This window comes from Antechinus flavipes, chromosome 1 (genome assembly GCF_016432865.1).
Source record: "Antechinus flavipes isolate AdamAnt ecotype Samford, QLD, Australia chromosome 1, AdamAnt_v2, whole genome shotgun sequence".
Classification (NCBI taxonomy): Eukaryota; Metazoa; Chordata; class Mammalia; order Dasyuromorphia; family Dasyuridae; genus Antechinus; species Antechinus flavipes.
The window spans coordinates 523736328-523752501 of NC_067398.1; the positions used below are offsets into that span (position 1 = coordinate 523736328).

The window sequence follows — 16174 nt, forward strand, 5'->3', positions numbered from 1 at the left end:
AGAAGTGAATTTTTTTTTCAATTTATAGAACAAAACAAGCATTTATAGAGAACATAATACAATAAAAAAAAAAAAAAGATTGCTCATGAAACTGAAAATCCACTTTGTACAACTTGCTATTCCTTTTTAAATAGACAACAGTTATCATGTAAATTTCTTTTTTTTCCTTTTTTACTTCCTTCTCCTTGATCCCCACCTCATAGATACTTACCATTGGAATTAAAAATGTGTGTGTGTGTGTGTGTGTGTGTGTGTGTGTGTGTGTGTGTAATTATTCCACACATATTTCTATTTATCAGTTCTTTCTCTTAATATCAATAGTGTCTTTCATCCTATATCCTTAATTATCAATTTGGGTATTTATATTAGTCAAAATTACTTATTTACTAAAAGTCATTATTAAATAATATTACTTGAGGGCATTCTGGAAAGATGTGTGAGTAAATCAGAGTTTCCAGGCTTTCCAGATTTCCTCCACAAATAGACAGAAAATTGCCACAAAATGAAAGCAGAGCCAGCCACAAAAATAAAAGGACAAAAGGACAAAAGTTCTATAACCTGTTTTAAGTATTTTCACATATATATATACATATACATATGTATATATATGAAATGTATATGTATGTAAAAATATACGTGTGTGTATATTCTCTATTATCTAAAATTCTTTCCCTCTGAGCCTTAAATCACATATATTCCTTCAAAAATTAGTTCAGGTGACAAATTCTATAGGAAGACTTTCCCAATCTCCCTAGTTGTTACTGCCCCCCTTTCTGAAAATTACTTTGTATTACAGATTTTAGGAATTTAAGAGAACAAATCTCAGGGTCCAGCTTAATCAGCCCATACTTGAAAGAAATTTCTATTATGCAATCCAATTATTACTTTGTATTTACATATATATATGCATATATATATAATGCAATCCAATTATTACTTTGTATTTACATATATATATATATATATATATATATATATGTATATGTTTTATTCCTTGTCAGAAGCATTAGTCTAATTCCAGTTTTTTCTTAATTTAGGTTCAGTGCTAGGAAGAAATGAGGCACTGAATCATTGATTTTTTTTTAAAAAAAGTGTGGGAGGGAGATACACATTGCTCTAATAACAAAGATATGCAACAAGGATACAGAGGAACTTAACTTCTCTGGAAAATACTCTCTTTGTTTCCATAAAGAAATATATCTGGTCATCAGGGCAAGAGCTGATAAAGGACAGAATGACTCATATGTTTTTCTGAAATACAATCTGATAGAACTAGATTCCACATATCTGGGATTTTTTTATGACTTCAGGCAACCAGAAAGATACATTGAAGAAGTTTAGACTGATTGGGTCTTAGTGAAAGCATTATATTCTTTAATATAAGCCTCCTCATATTGTCAGTAGGGAGAAAGAAGTATCATTGTTGTCAGTAGAGAATAACACTAGTCATATCAAAACCCACCAAAACAATGAAAATTCCTTGAAGACAAGTTGATTCCACTCATTTTTGTCTTTGGACTCCCAGCACTTAACAGTGCTTTGTATATAATGTGTTTTTAAAAATACATTTCAAATTAAATTGAATTGAATTTTTCCATTTTAAGAACTACAATAAGTTGAATAACAGACAAAGGAAATCAAAAGGTAGTTTCTTAAATCATAGCTTTTCATTAAGTGTTGGTTGAGTTAATAATAATGATTATGATAATGATATTTTTCTTCCACTGAATAACAGCTAGAATAGCTAATGTAACTCCAACTTCCCATGATTTTTATAGATACACTCTTTCCTGGACATAATTTCAAGGTCTATATCTGCCACTTGTCCCTAGCAAGTGCAAATTTTATTTGAAACTTTCTTACTCTTCTAATCATAACTATATTTTTATCTCATTTTTTTTTCCTGCAGCTTTCCTATAAGGTGTTAACATCAATTACAGACTTGAGATGAAGTGTCGAATTTCCTGTTTTGACCAGTTGTTAATCATTTTTCTAAAGTAAAGAGGAAACTGTTTATTGCATACTCATCCAAAAAGATCTACAAACAAGATCAATGCATGGTTATCAGAAACAAGGTTTCTCTAGTAGCAATTACAAAGGACAGTTTGCCAGACTATCCCATAGAGCCAAATGATAAATGTGATTTCCTTACTAAAGTGACAGCCAAGATTTCTAAAAGAAGTTATCTCATTATATCTTAAGATTGATCTTGGATTTGGTAGTTTGGAAAATCAGTCTTGAAAACAATCTTGTTGCTGAATTAAATACCAAAGAAGACAATTAAGGGGTGAGATATTTGAGGGACTTGCTTTGTTTGGGCATTGAGGACTGGGATTTATGTATATATATTTCACTTTAAAAATATACCCAGAACAGCTATAACACAAATTACTGTCCCAATTATCCTAAACAACTAGTATTTTAGAATAAAGTAATTTCTATACTATTGTACTCAAAATAGAAGATCAATAAAGATTGAAGATAATTTTTTTTGATTGAAGAATAAGTTCTCTACCCTAAGAGAATGGCAGTCCTGGTCCTATTACTGGACTGAACTGCTACTTTTTGATTATTTCATTGAGTCATGATCATTTCTCACACTCGTCCATAAACTCGCAAAAATCTTTCACAATAGACCTAACTGGTATCTTAAAAGTCTTCTTTTATGTTTTCTGACATGTTATGGGTAATTATGTAGCTACTTTAGCATCCTAGAAATGGCTAACATTAGACACAAATATATGTCTATGTGCAATACATGTGTGTATATATACATATATGTGTGTGCACATGTATATGGGTATATGTATGTACACATATACCCCCACATACATATACCATTTATATATACTTCTATTTATCAGTCCTTTCTCTGGATTCAGATAGACTTTATTTGTCCATTATAGTTAATTTAGATATCTATAACAGAATGACTTAGCCATTAAAAATTATTCTTAAAATAATATTGTTGTTACTGTATATAATATTCTCACAATTTTCAGTTTTTTGCTACCTTGCTCACATAGTAAGAGGGAGTCTGAGGAAAAATTTTAAATAAATTCTTCCTGACTCTAGTCCTAAAGTCCAGTTTTCTATTCACTATACCACAGTCTCTAAAAGTTGTATAAAAATTAATAGTCTATTTTAAAATAATTTTTCTCTTCTACATAAATAAAATTTTTGTCACGCAGATGAAACTATGCCATTTTATTACCATGACTGTGAACAATGAAGCTTTCATTCATGTCAAAAAAAGTGAAGTGACAGATATTGCCTTTCAAATACAACCTAGAGCTTTGGATATGCACCATCCTTAAGTCAGAGTAATGACCCCCTCTTTTGTTGCCACAATTCCTGCCTTTTCTTAGAGAATAAAGAGTCCCCTTTTAGAGAGGCTCAACCTCTGCTTTTATTGATGAAAAGGTTTTGATATTTATTTAGGTAAGTCAGCATTTACCATATCAAAGAATTAAATGAATGGGAGGTTTTTTTTGGACTAAAATATTTTAAATTGCTAATACTCACAAAATATTTGTTTTATGTTTTAGAAGTCCAAAAACAAAATTCTAAAATTTCAAATGATGAGTTTCTTCCCATTAAGGAAACTACATGCAATCTCCTTTATTTACTTCATAATTCACAATTTTCCAGAGATACTCACATGCCTGTTAATATCTCCTAAAGGTGTCTGAAATGAAGAATTCAATGTGTGAAAAAGTGGTATAAATGGACATTTTGTAAATGGATGTAATAGGTAATCCTCTAAAAGACAAGTAATAAGTGAGGAAGTGTATTTTAAATGGGAACAAAATAAGCACATTTGTCTAAATTACATTTCCTTTTTCAAGTCTAGATTTCTACCAAGAGAGAGTGATTCAATTGCTACAATTGATTTTTCAAACTGAAGACTCGGGTAATAAGTAAATTTCAAGAAATAAAAAGTCCCAGAAAGCATCATCTTCTAGCAAGTCTTTCTGGCTTTTTTTCTCATTCAAGTGTTTAAGAATTTGTTTTATCTATACAATACAACACTTGTAAAACACAACATTTTATAGATCATGTAAAGTCACAATAATCTAAATTTAGACTATTTAGACCTGAAAGGCACACTTACCTTATATTTCACACTGAAATATTTTAAAACACAGGCAGTTAAGTGATTTATTATAATTTCACATAGAGAGTAAGAAGCAGAGATGTGAACTCAGGCCCTCTGATTCCAAATTCATAATATTACATCATTCCTTAATGTAACCTTGTCAGAATACTTATTGTGATATATTACCATTGAGATTTTTCACATCCTAAGTACAGAATGGTCATTGTTTTTGATTAAGTATTGTATTTATAATATACGTTGTGTAGCTTAATGATTTGGTATACAGAATAGAGAATAAATAGGGGGAGATAGGAATTGTATTAGAATTGCATCAGATTTAATGGTTAAGGCTAAGGGAGACAGTGGTACCATATATATAATTTATTTATTTAGCACATTAGATCTTATAGCTACAGTGGAGCAGAGATATTCCTAACAACTTCAGGACACAAAAGAATGCTTATGGTCATATGCATTAAAAGATCTCTCTAAAAACAGCTGAATAAAACTTCTGAAGCTTCGGACAATGCACCCTCCATCCTGAAAACAGAGCCTACTTTAACAAAAAGTTAAAAACCAAGTAATAGGCTGGGAAAATGAGCAGACAACATAAAAAGTTTCTGACCATTGAAACTTATTATGTGACAAGAAAGATCAAAACATGCATTCAGAAGATGATAATAAAATCAAAGCTTCTATATCCAAAACTTCCTAGAAAAATAAACATTGGGCTCAGGCCATGGGAGATCTTAAAAGGTATTTCAATAATCAAGTAAGAGAGATAGAGAAAAAACTATGAACAGAATAAAGCAAAACAAAAAACATGAAAAAAATGAAAAAAAAGTGAAATAAATCATTGGAAAAACTACTGACCTAGAAAATAGATACAGGAGAGATAATTTAAAAATTATTGATCTATCTGAAAGTCATGGTCACAAACAAAAAGAGCCTGGACATCATCTTTCAAGAAATTATTGAGGAAAGATGTCCTAATATCCTAGAGCCAAAGGGTAAAGTAGAAATCAAAAGAATCCACCAAACACATCCTGAGATTCTAAAATGAAAACTACCAGAAATGTTATAACCAAATTCCAGAATTCCCAGGTCAAGGAGAAAATATTGTAAGCATCCAGAAAGAAATGATTCAAATATCGTAGAGCCAGTCAGGATCATTCAAGATTTAACAACTTCTACATTAAAGGACCAGAAGGCTTGTAGTAATATAATATTCTGGAGAACAAAAGAATTAGGATTAATTTACTATTCTCCAATTAATGTTTTATAGCAAATTTTAGATTTCTGTTTTTAGATTTAAACTCAGGAAGATGAGTTTTCCTGAATTCGGGTCCAGGGCTTTATCCATTGCATCACTTAGCTGTCCCCAATATTGCTGTTATTTCATTGTTGGAATCCTTACTAACTGCTAAGTAATTAGGGTTGATCTAATCTTACAAGAAGATGTTTTGGCCAGAACCTGAAACAAGGTACTAAGTAGAACTAATCAAGACAAGGCTTGTGTTCACACCATTACTCATTGGAGTTCAATGAGTTCATACCTCCCTTGAAGCCCTTTGGGCCAGAGAGCACTATAGGAGAAAACCCATAATCCCTCTCTCTGGAAGGAGCATAAATAGGCCAATGGGCCAGTCGAGAAGTTCTTGAGAGAGTGAAGACGCTACAAGTCGAGATTTCAGCAGAATGACATGAAGAGTTGGAGCTGGCTGGAGGCTGAAGAAGGCAGAGGCAGAGGCTGAAGGACCAGACCTTTGGATTTGGTGACATTCGGAGAGAGCTCTTGGAACCAAGCAGAGAGATAGGCCTCTAAGCTAACCGGGCTATATTGGGATAATAAAAGATCTGAACTTTTATCACCTGGCTGCTTTTTGAGAAGAAAAAGATCACCAACATTTGGCGCCCTGAACGTGGGGCTAACAGACCCCCTCAGTGGATTTCAGTGGAAAAGCTCCGATCCTGATTCAAGTGGAAAAGCCTCTGATCCTGATCCAGTGGAAAAGACTCTTCAACCCAGAAATTAGAGTGAGTACAACAAAGAAATTTTGTTAAAAGAGTTAAAGTATAATTTCATCTAAGATGGGACAGATATTTAGAAAACAGCCTGTTTCTGTTCAAGGAAAATGTTTAGAGAGCATTGTCAAAATTATGGAAAGCCAAGGTTTAATTATAAGTTTACAGCAAATCACTGAACTTTTACAAACTGTAAAGGACATATGTCCTTGTTTCTCTCTTGATAAGGAATTAGATCTAAATGAATGGAAATTGGTTGGAGAGGATCTTTGTCAATTCTATGATAAAAATGGGCCTAACTCAATAATTAATACATATAATGTAATACAATTGGCTATAAGAAGTTATTTAAGTGATAGAATGATGAAAAGGAAAGTACAGGAGGAAAAATTGCCAACTTTACTAGGTGAAAAGGAGGACGAATCAGATGAGAATGGAGTTAATTACAATTCTGAGTATGATACTTCACAGCAGGAGAATTAGGTGATTCTACATCTCATGACCCTCCCCCGCAATTAACCCTTCATGGGTGGAACAAGGGGGAGGGAGAGAGACAGAAACACAGTCAGCTTCTCCTATAAAGCAGAATTTGACGAGATTAGAAAAAGCATTAATTAAAGCAAAAAATGAAGGAGAAGATATATCTGATTTTATAAATGCATATCCTGTGATTGAAGAGCTCAACTCCTCAGGTCAAAAAGAGAGAAAATACACTGCTTTTAATTTGGAAAAAATTAAAGATTTGAAAAAGGGTTGCACTCTTTATGGGGCTACATCATCTTATGTGAAGATGTTACTGGATAATTTATCTTATGAAATCCTGACCCCGAATGACTGGAAATCCATAACGAAAACTTGTCTAGAACCGGACAAAATTTATTGTGGCTTTCGGAGTTTCATGAATTATGTAGGATTCAAGCCCAACGCAATAGGCAAACAGGAGCTATTGTACAAGTTGCTTTTGACCAACTAGCTGGTGAAGGTCAGTATGCAGAGAGTTCAGAACAGATTTATTATCCCATAACAGTGTATGAGCAAATTTCTAAGGCTGCAATAAAAGCTTGGAATTCTCTCCCTGGACAGAAAGATGGAAATAATGTTTTCACAAAAATAGAGCAAGGTCCCAATGAACCTTTTGCAGATTTTGTGGGACGTTTACAAACAGCTGTAATAAAAACCATTGGAAATAATGCAGCAACAGAAATAATGACTAGACATTTGGCTAAGGAAAATGCCAATGAGATTTGCAAGAGAATTATATGGGGGCTAGACAAAAATGCTCCTTTAGAAGAAATCATTAGACGCTGTGCCACAGTGGGCACAAATGCTTATTATGCCCAGACTATGGTGAACTTGGAAAGACAAGGTCGTCCTTGGCAGAGGAATTCTAGAGAAACTCGTCGATGTTTTAAGTGCGGAAAAGTTGGCCATTTGAGAGCTCATTGTAGATACAGAGATACAATGAGAAGACAGGGTGAGAGAAAACCCAAAACCCCATGTCCAAAATGTAACCGAGGCTTTCACTGGGCCTCTAAATGTATATTGACCCAGAGGAAGGAGAGGCAAAGCCCAGCTCCAAAGTATCAATCAAAAGACAGGTGGGGCATGATAGCAGCTGAGGTTACACCCAGAAAGACTTTAGAAATTCAGAACTCTGATGTCATCAACCAACAGAAAAGCAATCAGGATTACAGTTGGGAAGAATACAGCCTTTTAAGACAACAAGGCAATATCCAATGCAAATGGCTCCAATGTAATTACCAGATGATGAGGAGAAATCCCAAACTTGGTAAATAGAAGGGAATTAGATATGTTAACTGCTTGGGGAAGAGGATCTGCTTATATTTCCACAGATGAAGAAAGAATCAGATGGCTGACAATGAGACTGTCCAAAGGATCTTAAAAATCTTCAGAAATCATTGGATTTCCTAAACACAAGATGAAACTATTTCAGTTCCTGAAAAACCAGCAAGAATCATTGGGTTCCCTGAGATGAAAAATTGTTGATGAGACTTTTTGCAGTACTTCAGAGCTTATAAGAATTATTAGATTCCTGGCACATGAACTAATGGACAATGGATTGCTTATGGACTATTTCTAGGACTTATGGACATGTGTAAATTTTCAGATTGATTCTTGTTATTTGTTACATTACTACTAGCCTGTGTTATATTGCTATGTGCTCATGTAAATTATGTATAATGCCTCCCATATTGATGGATTTATGTATACCATGTATATCTGTTACAAAGTTCTGGCCCATATTGATGGATTTATGTGTACCCCCTCAAAAACCCCCTATGTTTTAAAACAAAAGAAAGGGGGAGATGTTGGAATCCTTACTAACTGCTAAGTAATTAGGGTTGATCTAATCTTACAAGAAGATGTTTTGGCCAGAACCTGAAACAAGGTACTAAATAGAACTAATCAAGACAAGGCTTGTGTTCACACCATTACTCATTGGAGTTCAATGAGTTCATACCTCCCTTGAAGCCCTTTGGGCCAGAGAGCACTATAGGAGAAAACCCATAATCCCTCTCTCTGGAAGGAGCATAAATAGGCCAATGGGCCAGTCGAGAAGTTCTTGAGAGAGTGAAGACGCTACAAGTCGAGATTTCAGCAGAATGACATGAAGAGTTGGAGCTGGCTGGAGGCTGAAGAAGGCAGAGGCAGAGGCTGAAGGACCAGACCTTTGGATTTGGTGACATTCGGAGAGAGCTCTTGGAACCAAGCAGAGAGATAGGCCTCTAAGCTAACCGGGCTATATTGGGATAATAAAAGATCTGAACTTTTATCACCTGGCTGTGTTTTGAGAAGAAAAAGCTCACTACATTTCATGTACTATTCTCTTAGTCTTGTTAACTTTGTATCAGTTTATATAAGACTACCTACATATAGCAAAAGACTACTTCATTACAATTGTATATCACAACTTGTTCAACCACTCCCCATTTGATAGATTACCTCAATATCTAATTCTTTGCTACCACAAAAGAGCAGCTATAAATATTTTTGTAAAAATAGTTTCTTTTCCCTTTTTAAAATTTCTTTGGGATATAAACCTAAAGGTGGTATTGCTGATTCAAAAGGCATACACAGTTTTGTAACCCTGTGTGTATAATATTAAATTGTTCTTCAGAATCATCAAACCAGTTCACAACAATACCAACAATGCATTAGTGTTCCCATTTTTCTACTGAAATGGACAAATGGCCCTCCTTTCCGCCTCAGGCCAGCAGAAGAAAGTTTGCTCAGCTACATTGGGGGATTTCTTTTGCATTTCAAAAGGCTGGCTCAACAATGCCCTTAAGGGTATCTGTTCTGGGTGGGCAGTACTCGAAACCCCATATGTTAAAACATCTGCCCCGTGTGATTCTCCTGTAAAACCCCCATCCTCCTGTTGTAAAATGCAAATCACAGATTAAAATGTAACAAGTCGAACAGAAATGATTATTAGGCTATCTTTAGTTCTGTAAGGTACAGAATTCCATCAGAATTCCGGCCTGAGCTCAGTACCAAATAAATTCTAAAACTTTCCTCATTGCGGCTGTCTTGAATTTTATTGCCTGGGCTATTTCACTACATCCCCTCCAGCATTTGCCATTTTTCTTTTCTGTCATGTTAAAAAAAGAAATTGAACTACCATCAATGAACTCCCCCCAAAATTTTCCAGTACCAGCTGAATTTTATCCAACATTTAAAGAACAATTTCCAATATCATGCAAACTATTTTGGAAAAATAAATTAAAAAGTAGTTCTGATAAATTCCTTCCATTACACAAATATGGTACTGATACCTAAAACAGGAAGAGTCAAAACAGAGAAAGAACATTATAGACGAATCTCTCTAATGAATATTTGATGCAAAAATTTTAAATAAAATATTAGCAAAGAGATTTCAACAACTTATTGGCAAGATAACATAATGTGACCAAGTGCAATTTATGTCAGTCATGCAAAGCTGGCTTAATATAAGGAAAACCATTGGCATAATTGACCATATCAATAACAAAACTAATAGAAATTATGTGATAATCTCAAAAGATGCAGAAAAGGCTTTTCACAAAATATAACCCTCATGGCTATTAAAAACACTTGTTATTAATTGGCAATTATTTTAGTGTTGTTACAGAGGTAGTCTATCATCATAGTGAATATAGATTGCTTGATTTTATGGGTTCAAGCATCCAATTCCATTAAAAACACTAGAGCACATAGGAATAAATGGAGTTTTCCTTAAAATCATAAATATATTTATCTAAAACTATCAGCAAAAATTATTTGTAATGGAAAGAAACTAGAAGCATTCCCAAAAAGATCAGGGATGAAACAAAGATGCCCATTTTTACTACAATCATTCAATATTATACTAAAAATGTTGGCTTTAACTATAGAAAAATAAAAAGGAATTAAAGGAATTAAAACAGACAATGAGGAAATAAAACTATCACTCTTTGCAGATGATATGATGGTATACTTGGCGAATCCTATAAAATCTTCAAAAACACACTTGAAACAATCAACAGTTTTAGCAAAGTTGCATATAGAAAGAAAGAAATTTAACTTAAAATAATTATAGACAAAATAAACTATTTGGGTGTCAAGCCATCCCAAGAACTATATGAACACATTTGTAAATGTGTTTCACATAAATAAAGTAAGATTTAAACAATTGGAAAAACATCAAATGCTCATACATAGGCCGAGCTAATATAATAAAAATGACAATTCTACATAAATTGATTTGCTTGTTCAGTGCCATCAAACTTCAAAAAATATTTTGTAGAGTTAGAAAAATAATAACCAAATTCATGTGGAAGCACTAAAGGGCAAGAATATCAAAGAAATTAACATTAAAAAAAAATACAAAGGATGGTGGCCTAGCAGCACCAGACCTAAAACTATTATAAAGCAGCAGTCATCAAAAACATAGAGTGGTGCATCAGTGGAAAAGGTTACATACACATGATGCAATAATCAATGACTATAGTAATCTAATATTTGATAAACCCTAAAACTCCAGCTTTGTGATAAGACCTTGGAATTAAAAATTAGTACAACAGAAACTTGGCATAGACCTCCATCTTATATCCCATACCCAAATAAGGTCAAAATGGGTATATGATTTAGACATAGAGACAGGATAAGTGAATTAGGAGAGCAAGTGATAGTTGACCTATCAGATCTTTGGAGAAAGGAGGAATTTATGGCCAAAAAAAGAGAGCATTGGAAATATAAAATGGATAACTTTGATTACATTAGATGAAAAAGTGTTTGCACAAACAAAACCAACACAATCAAGATTAGAAGGGAAACATAAAGCTGGAGGGGAAAATTTACATCCAGTATTTTTGATAAAGGCCTCATTTCTAAAATATATAAAAAACTGTGTCAAATTTATAGGAATACAAGTCATTCCATCATTGATAAATGGTCAAAGAATATGAACGGACAATTTTCAGATGAAGAAATTAAAATTATCTATAATTATATTTTAAAATGTTCTAAATCACTATTGACTAGAGAAATGCAAATTAAAACAACTCTTGAGTTATCCCTTCACTTCTCTCAGATTGGCTAAGATGACAGGTAATGATAAATGTTGGAGGGAATATGAGAAAACTGGGACATTAATGCACTGTTAGTGAAGTTATGAAATGATCTAACCATTCTGGAGAGCAATTTGGAACTATGGCCAAAAGGCTAGAAAACTGTACATACCCTTTAACCAGCAGTATTACTACTGGGTCAGCATCCCAAAGAAATCATAAAGTAGGGAAAAGGACTCACATGTGCAAAAATATTTGTAGCAGTTCTTTTTGTGATGACAAATAATTGGAAAATGAATAAATACCCTTTAATTGGGGAATGGCTGAATAAGTTGCTTTGTATGAAACTAATGGAATATTATTGTTTTGTAAAAAATGATGAACAAGCTGATTTTAGAATGGCCTGGAAAATTTTACACAAACTTAGTGCTGAGCAAAATGAGAAGAACCAGAAATACATTCTACACAACAACAGCAAGATTGTGTGATAATCAGTTATGAAAGACTTGGTTCTTTTCAGTATTAAAGTTATCTAAGGCAATCCCAATAACTTTTGAATAGAAAATGCCATCTGCATCCAGAAAGATAAATATGGAATTTGAATGTAAATCAGCACAAACTATGTTCATTTTTTTTTCTGTCTCTTCTATTTTATTTTTCTCTTGTGGTTTTTCCCTTTTGTTCTGATTTTTCTCTTCCAATATGAGTCATAAGGAAATGCATTTAAAAAAAGAGTGAACATATATAAACAAAATAAATAAATTTTAGAATAAAAAAATAAAATTTAAATTAAAAAAGAAAGCTATTTATCACTTGCTCAATTTTTTTTTCTAGGACAGATTATTTAAGGTTATATATTAGGTTACTTATTTTTGTTTCTGTTAAATCTAGGCACTTTATATTTTTGTAAAAATTTTAGTGGCATATAATTGGGAAAAATAATTGCTAATGATTGGTTAAATTTCATCTCATTGATAGTTTATTTGTCCTTTTCATTTTTGGTACTGGTAATTTGGTTTTCTTCTTTCTTTTAATCAATTAACTGATGGTTTGTTATTTTATTGGACTTTTTTTATGAAATCAACTGTTACTATTTTTTATTTAAGTGGGATTTTTAACTTTCAATATTTTCACTTCTCCACTGATTTTAACATTTCTATTTTGATGTTTAAATTTGGTTTTTTTGAGGGTTTTTTAAATTACATTCATTTATATTGTCTTTCTCTCATTTATTGATGAATGTACTTAAAGCTAAATTTTCTCCTAAGTACTTATTTGTTTGCCTTCCATTCCACAAATTTTGATATGCTGTCTCATTGTTGTCATTCTTTTAATAAAATTATTATTTATTTCTATGATCTCTTTTTAATCCATTGTTTCTGTGGGGTGAGATTATTTATTTTCCAATTTTTAAATTTACATTTTCATGTTTTTATTATATTACAGTCTAAAAGGTATATATTTAATGTTTTTATGCCAGAATACATAGCCAATTTTTATTCCTTGTCTTGTACATCTGAGAAAAAGTTATATATCTTTCTGTCCTTTTTCAATTTTTTACAGAGGTTTATCATGTTTAATTTTTTTTTAATATCATTCATCTCTTTAACTTCCTTCTCATTAATTTTATGGTTAACTATATCTCACTCTGAGATAGAAAATAAAATAATGAAGGAATTCAGCTTTCCTATCTCCATTTGTTACTCACTTAACTTTTTCTTTAACAATTTGGATGCTGTCATTTGATTCATATTTTTAATATTATTATTAGTTCACTATCTACGATTTTCTTTTAGCAAAATATAGATTTCCTGCATACCCCTTTTAATTAGGTCTATTTTTGCTTTTTTCTTGGTCTTAGATCTTGATTGGTACCCCTACCTTATTGACTTTAGCTAAAGCAAAATACATTCTGCTCCAGCTTCCTTATTTTAATCCTTTTTTTGTATCTCTTTGTTTCAAGTGTGTTTCTTGCAAACAACATATTGTTGGATTATGGTTTCTAATCCATTCTACTACATGTTTTTCTGCTGTGGGTGAGTTTATTCCATTCACATTCACAATTATAATTACTAACTTTGCTTTTCCTTCCATCTTATTTTCTTCAGTTTATCCTTCTATCTCTCTTTTTATCCTGTCCCTCCTTCTAAAGCCTGGTTTGCTTTTGATACTTTCCTCTTTTTTGTTCTCCTTTTGTCACAAATTTCTCCATTTTCTTATCCTCTTCCTTTTCATTTCCTCTATTAAATAAGATACATTTCCTTCTCCAATTGAATATGTGTGTGTTCTTCCATTTTAAACCAATATAGGTGAGACAAAGTTTAATCATTGCCCCCTACAACCACCTTTCATCTTTTCCTCCATTAAGAATGCACTTCCTTTCTGCTTCTTTTATATGAAATAATTGGTCAATCTTACTTTCATCATCCACTTTCTCCCCATGTATCCATTTTTTCTTATTCCTCTATATTTTAAAAATCATTTGAACATAATAAACTCACTCCCATGCCCTTTGTCTATACGGAATCCTTCAAAATGCCATAATAATGACAAAGTCTTATAAGTATCACTTTCATATAGGAATGTAAACAGTTCAATCTTATCGAGTTCCTTTTTTTCATGTTTACATTTATATGCTTCTCTTGAGTCTTTTATTTGAAATTCAGACATTCTATTCATCTCTGGTCTTTTTTTTTATTATTGGGGATACCTAATTCTTAAATTATCTCTCTTCAATTTATTTTCCAGCTGTTGTTTTTTCAAAAATATATTTCATATTTTCTTCTAATTTTTATTTTTATTGTTTATTGATTTCTCACAGTCTTAGCTTTCATTTGTCTAATTTAATTTTTTAAAGTATTATGTTCTTCAATAAGGAGCCCCTGATGCCATTTGGCTTATTCTGTGGGGTTTTTAAAGTATTTTCTTTAGTATTTTATGTCTCTTTTACCAAATTGTTAATTGTCTTTTCATAATTTTCCTTATTTCTTTAATCCAATTTTCCTGTACCCCTTTTATTTGATTTTGAAAATAATTTTTAGCTCTTCTAGGAATTTTTTTTGGTGTTTCCTCCAAAGGCTTTGAACTTTGAAGCTTCTCTTTTATCCGTTTTCACATTATTGTTTTCTTCTGAATTTGTTTCTTGATTTCTCATCATTATTATTATTACATTTTATGATCATGTTACTTTTTGTTGATCACTCATTTTAAACTGTATTTCTTGACTTTGAAAAACTGTATTTCTTGACTTTGAACTTAATGGTAAAATTGGGTCTGTTCCCACCAGTAGTTTTGTGGAAGGGGCACTATATCAAGCCTCAGATTTTTTTTTGCACTGCTGTTTTTAAGAGCTTGTTTTGGGGACTGGGGAAATTTGCAGTGCTTTCAAGGAGTGTTATTTCAAAGAGGTGTGCTCATTGCTCTCTTGTTCTAAACTCTGGTCTTTACATAGGACTCCTGAGTCCTTAGGATCAAAATAAATACTGCTCCCAAAGGTCCTGTTTCCTTGGTGCCATGATAGTGCTCCTCAGGGTCCCTGCTCCCTCATCACCAAAAGTGCTCCTCTCTACCTTTGAACTGTGACTAGGAAATATAAGCACTGAAGCTGTCAGAGTCTGGTCCTGTGCCTAGTAATAGAATAGGCAAACCCTATAATCTTTTTCTGACCAGTTGTCCAATCATCTATCACTTGAGACTTCATGAAGGTTCTGCTGCTAATGTCACCACCACCAAGAAACACTATTAAGTTACATTTATGTGGGCTTATGCCAGTCTCCACTCTCATGTCACAGATCTCTTCATCTGACTTCCTAAATTGTCTTGAGTCAGAAGATCATCTCATCAATTAAATATATATCATTCAATCCTACAAGAGTACTTTCATTGTTGCCACTATAATGAAATATTTGTAAACATTCTTAAATGTTCCTTCATTATGATAAGCAAGAATAATATACTTGTCTAATATACCTGTACCTGTATCATTTGCCAGCCTAAAACATTTCTTGGTCCGTTGGAAATAGTTGGCAAATTACTTTTATTTTAAAATTTTAAAATACAGTCCCATTAAATAAGGAATATTTTAGACATAAACATCCTTATTTATCCAGAAATCAGCAGAACCAGTACTTAAAAACTGGCCCTCTCTAAAGTTTTTTGCATAAAGAGATATTCTGTCAACCCCCTTTTTGACTTGAGTTACAAATCCAACATTGAGTTTACCCATAACTGTGATTGTCATCAATGGGAATAATTAAAGCATGAGTTAGCCCATGTGATTAAGTGTAAAAATCAGCTATGACTTTGGCAAACTCTCTTCTTGTTACACACAGCTGCTACCACTGCTGCTTATATAGAACCTTAAACATTTCTTCTTCAGTTCTATTTCAGAAAGAAATGTCAGCCTAGGCACTGCCAAGAATATGAAGGAGGCAGCCTGGACCTGGGTTGGCTCTAAAACTCTAAATTCAAGCCAAAGTAAATGAGCTGACGAAAGGCATGT

At 32.7% G+C, this 16174-nt stretch overlaps 1 protein-coding gene across 2 annotated transcripts in view; it reads right to left on the reverse strand.

The window, feature by feature from the left end:
• The window catches only part of CD226 (CD226 molecule), a 150913-nt gene that overhangs the window by 80297 nt on the left and 54442 nt on the right, over positions 1-16174 (reverse strand). The gene's annotated exons all lie outside the window — the stretch shown is intronic.